Below are 13,327 nucleotides of genomic sequence, written 5' to 3'. Positions count from 1 at the left end.
CATAGTTCAGTTCTCAGAATCTGGGTGGGATTTTCAGGGTTCTCAGTTAAAAATACAAACATCCTTTTTATTTGTGAACCGAGAATATTTAATCTGCAACCCTTTGATAGACAAACACAATATCGTTTTTTCAGAGTCACTTTTCAGGTTAGTGATACAAGTTAAGATTTTAAAACTGCTGCACTGTGACAAAAGAGGACATTAAAATTGCAAAGAAAGCAATCACACGTGGAGCTCATCAGAGGTGGAGGCAACATTTACAATCTTTTCCCTGGTCGTCCCGTCTATGACCTTCTCTTCCAACCCTCACTTCCATTCTCAATCTGCTCAACCACTACAAAGCAAAAGTAATTAAAAAGTCTGCAAATTTAAATGTAAAATACTTATTAACATTACAGAGAGCAAATGAGAAAAGAGGACATCAGCCTGTCCCCTTTCTGAGAGCAAAATGTAACTTCATTAGTTTTCTGTTGGCAAATGTGTTGAAACAAGAAACCGCTGGCACTGCACAGCTTTTTAAAAAGAGAAGCTGCTAGTACTGAAATGAGCTTGCAAAAAGCATCCTATTGGGATAGTATAATATCTAGCCACTCAACCACTTGCCCATGCCCTTGATCAGAAGAAGAAACAGTAACAATTACCCACATGGTGACTGTACTAAGATGTTATCAAATTAAACTAATTGTTGAAAACAAAGTATGTTGCTGTATTCGCCAAAAGGAATAAATCTTGAAATACTTGTAAATTCCTTTGTCAACCAGTGTAAAGCTATGGTTTTTGCTGCAGAAAACTCTACTTGCATTCTAAAAATAAGGCCTACAAGATGTAAGCTGCCTAGCATTAATCTAGCTGCAGAAGCGTCTTCACATAAATTTGGCTCCCACCAATATAAGTGCCTCTCTATGCTAATTTAGTAATGCCACCTCCCTGAGTGGCACCACAGTTAATGTAAGTAGGTTGACAACAGTGTTCGCTGTAGCTGAGAGCTTGTGCACCCATTCAGGAGAGATTTAAATACCTCCCAGCTGATTAGCAGAGTATCCACAGCACACAAAGCCAGCAGCAGGTGTTTCTACTGGTGGTGCATATCTATACATGCCTCAGTACACATAAAAACTTATTCTGCACATGGATGTAAAAAAAAAAATGAGAGGGACGACAGTGTCAGCGTAAACACTGCATTGTTTATGTCGACTGATACAGGCTTTCAGGAGATCTCACAATGCCCTCTGCTTGAAAATATATACAAGCATTCCTGTTGAGCAAGTATACCGCTGACACAAGGAGCCAAATACTGCATATAAACAAATGATTTAATAACTGCGATGGCTGTATGCCAACATAAGTTAGGTCTTTATAATTCTGTAGTGTAGACATGTCCTAAGACTTTCAAACACATTATTTGCAGTATAAGACTGAATTGTAGTAGCACTAAAAGAACAACTTTTTTTAGGCAGTTAAAATTGTATTTACCATTGGCAGTGCATTGATGTAGGGAAGTTCTCCTGTCCGCTACCTCCAGTCACAGGAATACAATGCTGAAAAAAGAAATGGAGACACCAGAAAAGGGAAATGATTTAATATTTCAAAATAGATTTAATAACAGAATAAAAACACAGATGAATAAACAGCATCAGTAGTGGAACCAGATGGCACAGGGGATCAGTAAGAGACACTGAAGTTTTCACCTCAGAATTTATATACAGGCTAAATCAGCAGTGATTGGGAGCGGTGATAATGAGAAGAATTAGTTCTTGTACAGTCCTATTGCTAGTGAACAGGTGTCCACATGATAAAAATCGTCCTTGTAATTGCAACTGTTAACCTTGTGGAGGAACAGAACTTATTAATAATTGACTAATAATTGTCTTATGCCATTAGGCCTCTAGACACTTGCATCCATGTTCAGTGAAAATCTACATAGAAACAAGGGTCTATACGAACCTACGAACCTATAGCTGTATATGCTCTAATGTATTTCTCCAGGGACAGGTTTTTAAATGCTGGCACTGTTATTGCCCATGCCAAATCTGTTCTAGGAATAAAAGACTTCAGTTTCTTGTGCTATTTATGTAGCACCTTTTGTATGTACTAAACCAAAACATAAAAATTCTTCCATTGGTTTGATTGTAGAACATTAATCTTCAATGTTTAATTCTGGCATACATTTTCCTAAGGCATACATTACATTAGTCAATACAAGAATGCACATTTAGAAAAACGTGCAAAGCAGTTAAATTTATCAAGTTGTAGAATAACTTAGAAAATTGAGAAAGTCAGCTTACTTTAGCTGCCTGGCTACATTTGAAAAGAAATATGTAATAAAACTCCTGCAAGGAAGACATTCAAGAGCAGACAAGTGTTCAGGAAGATTATTTAGTATATTAAAAAAAAAAGGATAAAACTCCATTCCCTATTCTTCAGTTAATGTTTTTAAAGCCACAAAACTCAGTAATAATTACTGAGAAAAATTACCTCGTCCAGTCAGAATACTCAAATCAGTATTTGCAAAATTGTGTTTGATATGCCCCTTTTTATTCACTAATTACAAATGAATTTGTTTACATAAATGTTTGAGGAATGGCTGTTCTGCAAATGAATACACATATTTTCAAGTTTATTTACTATTGGCTATTTAAGAAAAATTAGTCATCCATTCAGAGAGCGGAGACAATACCGTGTGACTTAGGGTGACCAACCATGTAAGGAACTACAAAAAGTTTGCAAATAGCCTACAAAATAAAATTTATTCACAAGTAATCTATTATGAAAATGTCGAACAACTCTATTCAGAAAAAACATCCTTTGCATCAGGAAATAATGAGTTTACACTATTCCAGAACATTTTACAAGCTATCTATAAGCACGCATCAAAGAGAAACATAACCTTCATGATGCAAATATATAGATGCACCACAGAGTAGGAGAAGGAACTCAAAATATGTTGGGAATTCAGATATTTGCAAATGCGCTTCTTCTCCCTTGCTTAGTAATATTAGTAATGAAGACTGTTGGGATTAAAGGAAGAAAAAGCCACTTATCAAGTGGAATGATTTTTTTAATGTGGAAAAACTGAGGGCAGGGGGGGGAGATTTGTTTTGTTTTACACATAGCTAGAGTTTTGGATTAGGACAGAAGAGAAAATCTTCATCACATTGCTCAGCAGAAGCAGTGAACAGATATAGATACATTATTTGCCTATATGTGGAGTTCTCTGAAAGGATGTTTCTTGAGATGCATGCTGTTAGATCACTACGCTTACTTTGAGAGCAAACTAAATCACTTCTAGATTGTGTGTCACAATGGAATACATTGGTGGACAGTGAAAGTTGATAAAATCTAACTCTGCAGCCTATTTATGGGTGTGACATGTTTTGTGTTGTTTTATTTATGAAGATAGTAAGTTGTGTAAGGAAACAGATAAAAACCAGTGAGATACAATACAAGAGACTTTCTTCAGCCTAAATTAGTTGCCCAGATTCCCTCTCTTCGTCTCCTTCCTTTTCCTGTGTTAATTTCAGAATGCAGTTCTTAAGGTCAAAGAGAAACCGCTCACTCTACTCTGTGATAGTGGCATTATGCCATAACTATCTTGTCATCCATTTTAAATCAAATCACAATCCTGACAAATTGAGCAGCCGGAAGCAAATGGAAAAGAAAACAAAAGGGAGATTAAATAGGGCAAATAAAAAAGTTAGTTCTCGGAGATATTCAGGATTCCCTGGATTCAAAGCAGAAAGATAATCTGCCACTAATTTTGCTTACCAGGACAATGAATAGTAAAGGTTCAGTGCTTCAGAGAAAAGAACCTCCACCTAACTCTCGAATTAATTAAGCTCTTTCACTGTGTCCACTCAGTGACAGGGCTCCATGCTGAACACTCATTCACATAAGGATGTAATCTCTCAGGCTATCCAATATCCACTTACTTGCCATATATTCACTTTTGACAGTAGCAAAGTAGCATTGCAACTAGTATTGCAAATAGCTTCCCACTCAAGTAGGCCTGACAGTTTTTCCTCCACTTTTTCCTACATTAGGCAGCACTTCACATAATACAGCCAATAACCAACAACTTTACAGACAGATCAGTGTAATATCTAGTCCTACAAGGTCTAGATCACTGCATGGTCAGCCTTTCCACCTCTATGAGAGCTACTTCCCAAATCTTAAATGGGAATGACAATGTATGAAACTCACTTATAGGAAACACCCTTATTTCAGTATCTGAACAGGGTCTTGCTACAGTCAGAAGACGTGACCCTGGATCAGGTAACAGGAAATTTCTGAAAAGCGAGTATTGGATAATACAGCAAGAAGCAGCCTTGGGGAACAGACGCAATGTAACTAAGTGTCTTTATCTAAATTTATCTAAAAAACACTTTAACTGAGGATATCAAAAAACAACTATAGATCTATAGATGTGCATGTAAAACTGTATACATCTGATTACAATCTTTACTCCATACAATCTAGAAGACAAGCAACATAAAAAGTATAAGTCCTTTGGGACAATGACTATACAATATGGTGTCTCTCTACAGCGACTACTATAATGGGGCCTTGATACTGATTGAGGTTTGAGAGTGCTACTGCAATAAAAATGGTACGTAAATTAGGTATTTCAATGTGTAGTTGACTAAATGACTAACTGATAAGCCTAGGCTTATCAGTTAATCCTGTTGACTATATGCACTCCCCCCACCACCCTGGCTACCTCTGTGTCAGATGCAGCTGGAGGTGGGGGGAGGAGGTAGGGAGAGGGGGGAAGCCAGTGCCTCTGAAGATCTGGCTTTAAGGTGGCTCCCCATGAGCACTGGATCCACCTGTGCTCACCCACACTCCTGTGATGCTACGCGGGCTGATAGAGGGCTCACCAGGAGTGGGGCCAGGGGCACATTGGCTGCCAGCCTTGCCCCTCGGGAACTTTCCAATAGTCATATAACCACTAAGATTTCATGCAGTTACATGTCAATTCAATTATACAATATCTAACATCCCTAAAGTAAATAACAATGGATTAAGTTAATTTCTTTAACTGAAGTCTTGTCCACTCCCACCTTCCTTTACCTTACTTAGGTTCCTCTTCCCAGAAATTCTTTCAAGGCTATAGTTGGACATTTCCCCATAGTTTGAAGGCTCTGGTTGTTCAAGATATTTTTACAATCTTAGTCCCATTTGTATTAGGGATAAAGGTAAGGGGATTTATTAAATGCATTTTTAAGTTGACATTTCCCCTTTAAAAGAGGGCTTACAACAAAAATGACAAAAAGTCAATCCACCTTTTGTTTGGCACAATCCAATACCAAATGCAATTTGAAGTATCAAGTTTTATTTTCTTATAGCTGAATAACGTATCATGAAAGGGTTAAATGTTTCAGCATTATTGTGTCTGATCAAAACCAAAGGGTCCACTGAGAACCTATTAACTCCCACTTTTGTTAATTAGCTGTTAACCCCAACCCTGAACAGGAGTTTTCTAGATGTCTATATTGCATTTTAAAACTACTTGGATTTTTTAATCTGTAATTGCGTCCTTAATGACCAAGTTTTTTTAGAGTGAAGAGATCTTTTTGGAAAGCTGTCACAGTCCTATTCTAAATTATCCCATGGGCATTTGTTAATTTGATGCATGCCTTCAAAGACCAAACTGCAGGCGAATAGCACTATTTATTTTACTAAATTTTAGAATATCTATCATATTATCAGTTATCACTGCTTGTCATAGAATTTGGAGTAGGTAATTCATACCAATAATATCTTAAATTATACAAAGCATGTGAATGTCAAAAATCTCTCCAAAAAGCATCACACGGTAAATGTAAATGTAAGGTTGAAACAAACTAGGTTTAAATTGAGGCGCTGTATACTCTACAAGTGAGATTTTTAAAAGCTCTCAGTATTGGTCTACCTGTACTTCTGTTAAAGTCAGCTTCAGCAGGAGCAGACTTAGGTCACCATTTAATGCCTCTGAAAAAGATCACCTTACAAATGTTCTGTTCTGGGGGTTTTGTTTTGTAGCTCATCTGGCCCAATTCAACAAGTCTGTTGAGTTGTATCTATGCAGCAGCTTCCTTTATATATGTCAATACATTCTGGGAAGCTATCCCCCCAATACTTCATCAGAGAAAAGGATACTCAGAGGTTTTGTACACAGAGAACAGCACAAGGGATAACAAACTCTGAAGATGTTCTACTGCAGAGAGAGCTGGAAGAAAGGAGTGCCGACCAAACTGGTCACATGAACATGCTTAAAAAGTCTTATCTACGCTACCAAAAACAGTATGCCAACCCAGCTAAAGAAACACAACTACATGCCAGCCCAGGCTGTTGTCATAGCAATGCACTCTTAGCTGCCATGGTTACCAGCAAGTGTTAATCATGTTGTATGTGATTAAAAGTACAGCAGTGGTCACCAACCAGTAGATCTGGACCTAATGATATCCTGAAGTCTCTGATAGCCTCCTGGCCAAACCAGTCAGGATCACCTATCAAATGCTGGTACTTCATCTGTCCCTTCCCTCACTGCCATGCTGCAACTTCCCTCTGCCTTGGAGCTGTCCCCTGCTTGCTGTGCAGGATGGGGGAGACAGAAGAAGAGGAAAGCTGATTTCAGAATCCCTCTGCCACTGCCTTTCTACCCCATCTCCACAGAGTGAGCACAGTGGGGACTCAGAGAAGAGGCAGGGAAGGAGCAGGGCAAGGGTATTTGGGTCTGTGGTAAATCCTGGATTGACTTAAATTCCAAAAAACAATCTTGTTCTTAAAGATTGGAGACCAATGAACAACAGTTACAGCCAACCATGTCACCAAATGGCTACAAACGTGGTAAAAATGTGCAGTATATACACAGTCTTGTGCTGTTCCTTTAACATAATCCTGTTGCCAGCCTAAATCACTGGCAGAACAATGATTTTTCCAAAGCTGTCTGTCAAGTGCTTCACCATTCAGTCTACAAACACACTTCCCCTCATCCATTTCACAATGAATCCTATATGGAGAAGATAGGGACATTTCTACTGCTAAAACACTGAATTCAGTGTGGATTCTCTTCATATGAATTCGTGCACTCATGGGTTTTTTCCCCCCTTCTGATCCTTTTAGGAATATATTGTTCACATTTCAGTTAGAGATGCTACTTTTGGAGATCTCTACAATGCTTGAGTTTTCAGAACAAAGTATTTACTCATTGAGTTTTGTTCTTTGTGGAGTACAAAAGAGAAGGTTACTCATCTGTACAATAACTGAGGCTCTTCCAGATGGTTGTCCTTGTAAGTGCTCTACCTTAGGTGTTTGGGTGCCACTGTGCCTCAGATTGGGGAACTGCAGAAGCAATGCCCTACGGTGGCATAGTCAGAAGTTTGTTGATGTGGTCGTAGTGCAGCCTGTAAACTGTTCTCAGCCAGTCTGTAATGTTCTCATGTGGAGTGGAGCATATGCTGCCATATGGCCTAGCAACTGTAAACACAGTTTGGTCATGACTTGAGGGCTGTGTTCTGTGCTATCAAGACTAGGTGTGAGTGCTAGAAACCTCTGATGAGCATGTGACACTGTGGCTGATGTGCAGTCAAGGTGAGTGCCAATACATTCAAGCTGTTGTGTTGTCAGTGTGCACTTTTGGTAGTTTAGCTAAAGGCTGAGATTGTTGAAGAGGGACACGGTAAGGGTATCTGCCTTTTCAACAGGCAATCATCCAGCTAGGGGAATATAACAATTCCCAATCTGCAGAGGTGTGCAGCTACCACTGCGAGGACCTTGAAGATGACCGGAGGCCCACAGAAAGTCTGAAGACCTGGGGGAGAACAGGGTGTATCATAATATGAAAATACATGTCTTGTAGGTCCAGAGCTTATCTCCCTTCTCCAGCGCAAGAATTATGGTGGCGAGAGTTATCTCGAAACACTGTGCATGAATGAACCTGTTCGGCTTGCATAAGTCCAGGATGGGTCTCCATCCTCTCGCCTTTTTGCTTGTGAGGAAATAATGTAAGTAAAACCCCATCCTGCTGTGTTGTTGAGGCACGTATTCTATTGCTCCATGTTGCAGGATATAGTTCAGTTCCTGCATGACAGCGACTTCGTGAGATGGGTCCCTGAAGAGGGACGAGTATGGGGGATGGATAGAAGGAAACAAGAGGCAGTAGCTAGTTCACGTGAAACACAATTAGGTTCATTGCTAACACTGCCACATCAAAAAGAAGATGCAGTTCTGCATGGTTCTTCGCTTTCTCATTCCACTTCAAGACAGATCTACGGTTTTGGTTCAACCTAATTTCCCTGCCCAAAACACTGAGTTAAATATCCTCTATAATAGTGCTACTGAAAGGAATTTGATATAATCTAGTTCATAAGGGTTAATTCACATTTATAAAGAACTTTGAAATCTTTAGCTAAAAGGCATTATAGATTGGTAAAGCATTATCATCACTGTCCAAAGGTGGATACATTTTATCTCACCATTGAACAGTCTTCAGTATTCTAACTTCAAAGCAAGGGCTCAGATATTAATAAAATTCACTGCTGCAGCATTAATCAGAGAGGATACTAGTAAAAATCAAGCCATTGCGCACAATGGGTCTCCAGCACACTATGATCTCAAAACAGAAAAACAAAAAATCAACAGATATTTGTGTAGAAACAGCTGACCTCCCTCTGTGTAGTATTTGGGGACCACTCAATCAATAAGACTGACCATGAATTTAAAATAGATATATATAAACCTGAACTAAAAAGCGAACAAAAATATGAGTTTACAAAGACCAATGCAAGAATAAGGACATTAATTTTCAGAAAAAAAAATCAATTTCATAAGGCACTAACATGTTTTCATCTGCTTCCAGCCTTGCTGAACAGAATCAAAATCAGTTTTGTGATATTGCCTTGCCTCATTATGAAGAGCCTGCTAAGCTTAGAATACATCTACATTACAAGCGCTAAAATGGAACCGATACGGCCAAGATGCTACAGCAAATAATTTTTTCCCCCAATCACTGTAGTAAATTCAGCCTTTCAAGAGGTGGTAGCAGGGTCGCTAATGGGATGTTTTACTGGGCGTTAGGCTGACTTAACTGTTTCTCTCAGGGACATAACTAGTTCAAACTCAATTTTACATATTGATCAGGCCTTAGATAATTTTCACGGCTGGATGTCCCCTTTTCATAACCATGATGTTTGTTGGGGAAAAAATAGTAGAAAGGCTACTAGGACTTTCTGAATTGCCCCGAACTTGGAGGTTAGGAATGGCACTTTACAGACACACAAGAGTATCTCTGGCTATGATACCTTCTTCATTACCACCATTTTTATTAAGTGATAGATGAGTTAGTAATTGCCTCTTGTACACACGCACTAATAAAATAAACCTGAATTTAGGGGTTCATGGTAACCCTGTAGAAGAATTATACTGGATTATGCTATAACTAGCTCACAGGTGGGCAACAGTACCATTGTAGTTAAAATTGAAACTAGTTTACTGTTTAACAGCCAATATTACTAAATGTGCCACAATCCACATGGGTACTCAGATTGTCTTGAACATCACTGTGCCTTATGGAGGCCCTGGATATGGCCAGCTGATCAATTCTGAAGAAGTCTGAGCAAGGGACTCTGCTTAAAAAAAAAAACCAACCCCTAAGTGATGGTTCTTATAAATGTGTATATGTGGGGTTCAAACAATGACTGAGTTCCTCCCAACAGCCATTACCCATTCTGGATTAATCTCAGCAAGCATCCAGAACACTTCTGGATTAATCCAGTAAGCATCCAGCTCTTTTGCGCAAGTAATATTTTAAAAGTTGTTCACGCTAAAAGTGGAATTAGTAAATTTGGAACCAAACTGATGAGTCAGACAAAGCCATTTGCACATGTACAACCAGACTGAGGTTTTGTTACAAACCAAAGTGCCGGGTGCCAGACTGACATCAGAGTAACTGGATTGTTCAAAAGTCATGCTGTGTCAATTGAACTTGGGCAACATCCATCTACTGCCTGATTCAGTCCCCCCTTCTGTAACTTGCATACACTGTGTTGTGCACATTAATTACTCTCTGCCTGCCTTCTGCAGGAGGTCTTTTTAGAAGTTTTGACCTGAGAGCAAAAATTCTGGGTTTAAAAGCCAATATTTCAAACTACTCTCAAATCTACTTGAATACTCTAATATCAGGGATAGGGGTCGTTAGTGGTGTAAATTTGGGAATATTTGGCCAAGGACTAATTTTTAATATTATATTTCTCTAAAACAAACACATATAAGGATTGGTTTTGAAGACTGGCAAGTCAGAACATGGGGCATGATAAAGTTTGTAGTGGAATTTGGAGGCATTTGGCCAAGGGTTCCCAAGACATAGTTCCCAGGGAGAGAGAGAGTATGGTGGAAAAAAAGTGTACAATCCCTTCAACAGTAGAGGCTGGAGTCCATAGCCTGAGAATAATCAAGGATGCCCTGCACCACCACAGGACTGAGCTAATTCAAAACACAGAAACAGAAAGCTAAGTACTATAGATAAAAGGCATTATCTACATCCAATTAAAACCCCAAGGCTAGTCCATACCAGCTGACTCAGGCGTGTGGGGCTTAGGCTACAGCATTATTTGACTGCAGTATAGACTTCTGGATACGAGCTGCTGACTGAGCTCTGGGAACTTCCCGTCTCACAGGGAGGGGAGTAAAAAGCCAAGCACGCTATAGGGTATGGCAGTTTCTCTCATTCAGGAACCAAGAGACAAGCCTAAACCGACTTAAGCACTTGTTTTGTAGACTTCATTTGGGAGCACTGAACCAGATTGCTCTCCCAAAGACTTATTGAAAGATGAGGACATGCTATTTGGTAAATATAAGCTGACTCTCCTTGCCTCCCCTAGTTGAAGTGAATCTAGTGCTGCTTCACTTGGGAGAAAATAGTGAGGGAGCTGCAGCACCACACTGGGCCACAAGGGCGCACACAGGGACTGCACATACCTTTACATTCTCCTCAGTGCACTTCTCATAAGCATTTAGAATGCTTTGGGTACATAACCTGTGTAATCTCATAAAAGATAGAGCATGGAGTGTCCCTGAGATAAGCTATTTAGTGATATCAAATTCCACTTTTAAGATACTTCAGAAGTTATTGTGATCTAAAAGCTTTAGCATATCTGCTTAGTCAATTCATTCCTGTAAAAAGCTATTGTTTCCTCAGAACCTCTTCCATGAGTGATACTTACTGTGTGATAAATGTACTCACATAGTGGCTTACCTCTGCACCTTGAACTTAAGGACCATAACTTTGACTCTCTCCTCTAAAGTGTTGCATTCTGTACATTCATCCCATCCTTCACTTAGCATCTTGGGCCAATGGAAATCACAGTGCAATATTTTATATGTGTAATGATGCGATACAGTGTGAACCAGACCTGAAATAGCATGGAGGCTGTTACTATGAAAATGATTATTGTTCTGTTAATGCAGAAGTCTCTCTGAATTAGTTAAACACCAGGGCTGAGCGCTGTGACTAATGGCTTGGACTGTGCAGTTATGCCTATCTGTCTGGAAGGCTGACTGGGGGAAATATTAGTACTGATATTGTATTTATTGTGCCAAAGAGAAAAAGACAATATCATAGGAAAATATACAGAAACCTGGACCAAAGCATAAGCCGCCTCCAACACAGACAATCATGGCAAGATATTCACTTTACAAAGATTATCAAGGAAAACAGCACTAATTAAATAAAGAGAAGATGGAAGTTATTAGTCAACAGCAACATTATAGTAATACAATCATTCCAGGAATAAAGTCACTTTTTTCCAGAATACCATGCCCACATAGGGAATTATATTGGTCTAGCTACAGTGGCATAATTATACTGTTATAGTTCTTCCAGTCAATTTCCCCAGGTAGGTAAGTCCCAGAAAACAAATTTCAGCCGTCTGCAGTAATTTGCACAACTGACACAAAAGAGTCACATGGATCAATTTCACCCCTCAAAGAGCTGTAGTTTTGTGAAAAGGATCTGAAAGAAATGTCAGAGGCTAGAAAAATGTTAGTTACCATACCGTTTTTGAAAAATAAAGCTCCAATGATATCTCCCACACAAAAACACAAGACAATCCACCTCCACAAGAAGCTATAGAAAAATGAAGGAGTGTATAAAATACAGAACATAGAAAATAATACTCTAAACCCAAAAACCACACAATTTTTGTACATCTTATTCACCCCGTTTAAATGGAAATCCTGCATTAACCACAACTGTGGTGGCATTATCACCCCATCACATTACTGCTGTGCCACATCAGGGTCAGCAGAAGGTAGAGTTGGTGATCTAAATTGGGGTCATTAGCTCAAGGAGCTCATCAGACACAGTACCCCAGTATGGACTTTCAAAGTGCTCCAAAATCCATATACATAAAAAGATTGTCGTAAAAACTGCTTTGCCACAGGCTGGTTTAGAGTTTGGGGTGTAAAGTTAGGAGCGGGGTTCTGATTTCCCAACATACAACTCCCCTTTTCAACATGCTCTAAAATTCACATCCATAGTACAATTATTTTAGATGTTAGGCTGGCAGAACAGGAGAAGTAAACTTCATCCAATAAGAAAATGCTTTTAATATTCAAAATGCTCTGAAATCCATCTGGCTCAGTGAGATTGTCTTGAAAATTGGTATTCCATAACAAAACTTCGGTGGCACAGTAAGATCACTAATGAAGGATATAGACTGAAAATCCACACACACCATTTGAAAGAACCTAGTTAGAGTTGATCCAGATCATTGCTCCATCTGCAAGACGCTATCTCCCTTTGGAATTTGCCTGGATGAACAGGATTCCATAGCAACGGCAGATATATACTTTGGAGAGAGGTCAGAAGAGATAGAACATCCATTGAGATTCATTGATCTGTTAACACTTCTTCAAGCTACTGTGGAATCAGGCTGTATTAAATTCCAGAAAGAGTTCCAATTCATTTCAGATGTCCCAAAGAGATGAATGAATCTCTGCAATCTTCCAGTTAGATTCTTCTTCTGCAGCTATGCAGATGACTGTGTCTCCTCTTTGGAGCGAGAAGTTTGACCATGAATTCTTATAAAAGGAAATCTTCTTGGGTCACTATTCCAAGTGTGGAAAGAGAGCATGTCCTGGATAGTGTACAGATTATTGTTGTATCCACTGGGCTACTGTGCCTGGATTTGGCAAGATAAATCCTTGTTCTGGGGAGGAAAAAGAGGAGCTATCTTCTTAATTTGCCTGACACCTAGGTACTGACCTACAATACTTAAAAAAAAATCCCTGGTTTCTGGCTTAAGAGCATTTTACCATGTGAGTGGCTTCTCCTGTGGAGTCAAAAGGT

General features: G+C 39.2%; 1 protein-coding gene across 11 annotated transcripts in view; it reads right to left on the bottom strand.

Moving 5' to 3' along the window:
• TBL1XR1 (TBL1X/Y related 1) overlaps nt 1-13,327 on the bottom strand; it is a 216,194-nt gene that overhangs the window by 124,547 nt on the left and 78,320 nt on the right. For all 11 annotated transcript variants that reach the window (XM_089780748.1, XM_075938010.2, XM_075938007.2 and 8 more), the window contains one exon: nt 1,474-1,538. The gene's annotated coding sequence lies outside the window, so the exon portion shown is untranslated. The remainder of the gene's footprint in view (nt 1-1,473; nt 1,539-13,327) is intronic.

Source organism: Pelodiscus sinensis, chromosome 10 (assembly GCF_052426305.1).
Source record: "Pelodiscus sinensis isolate ZL-2025 chromosome 10, ASM5242630v1, whole genome shotgun sequence".
NCBI lineage: Eukaryota > Metazoa > Chordata > Testudines > Trionychidae > Pelodiscus > Pelodiscus sinensis.
This window is presented reverse-complemented; position numbering and strand designations above follow the sequence as displayed.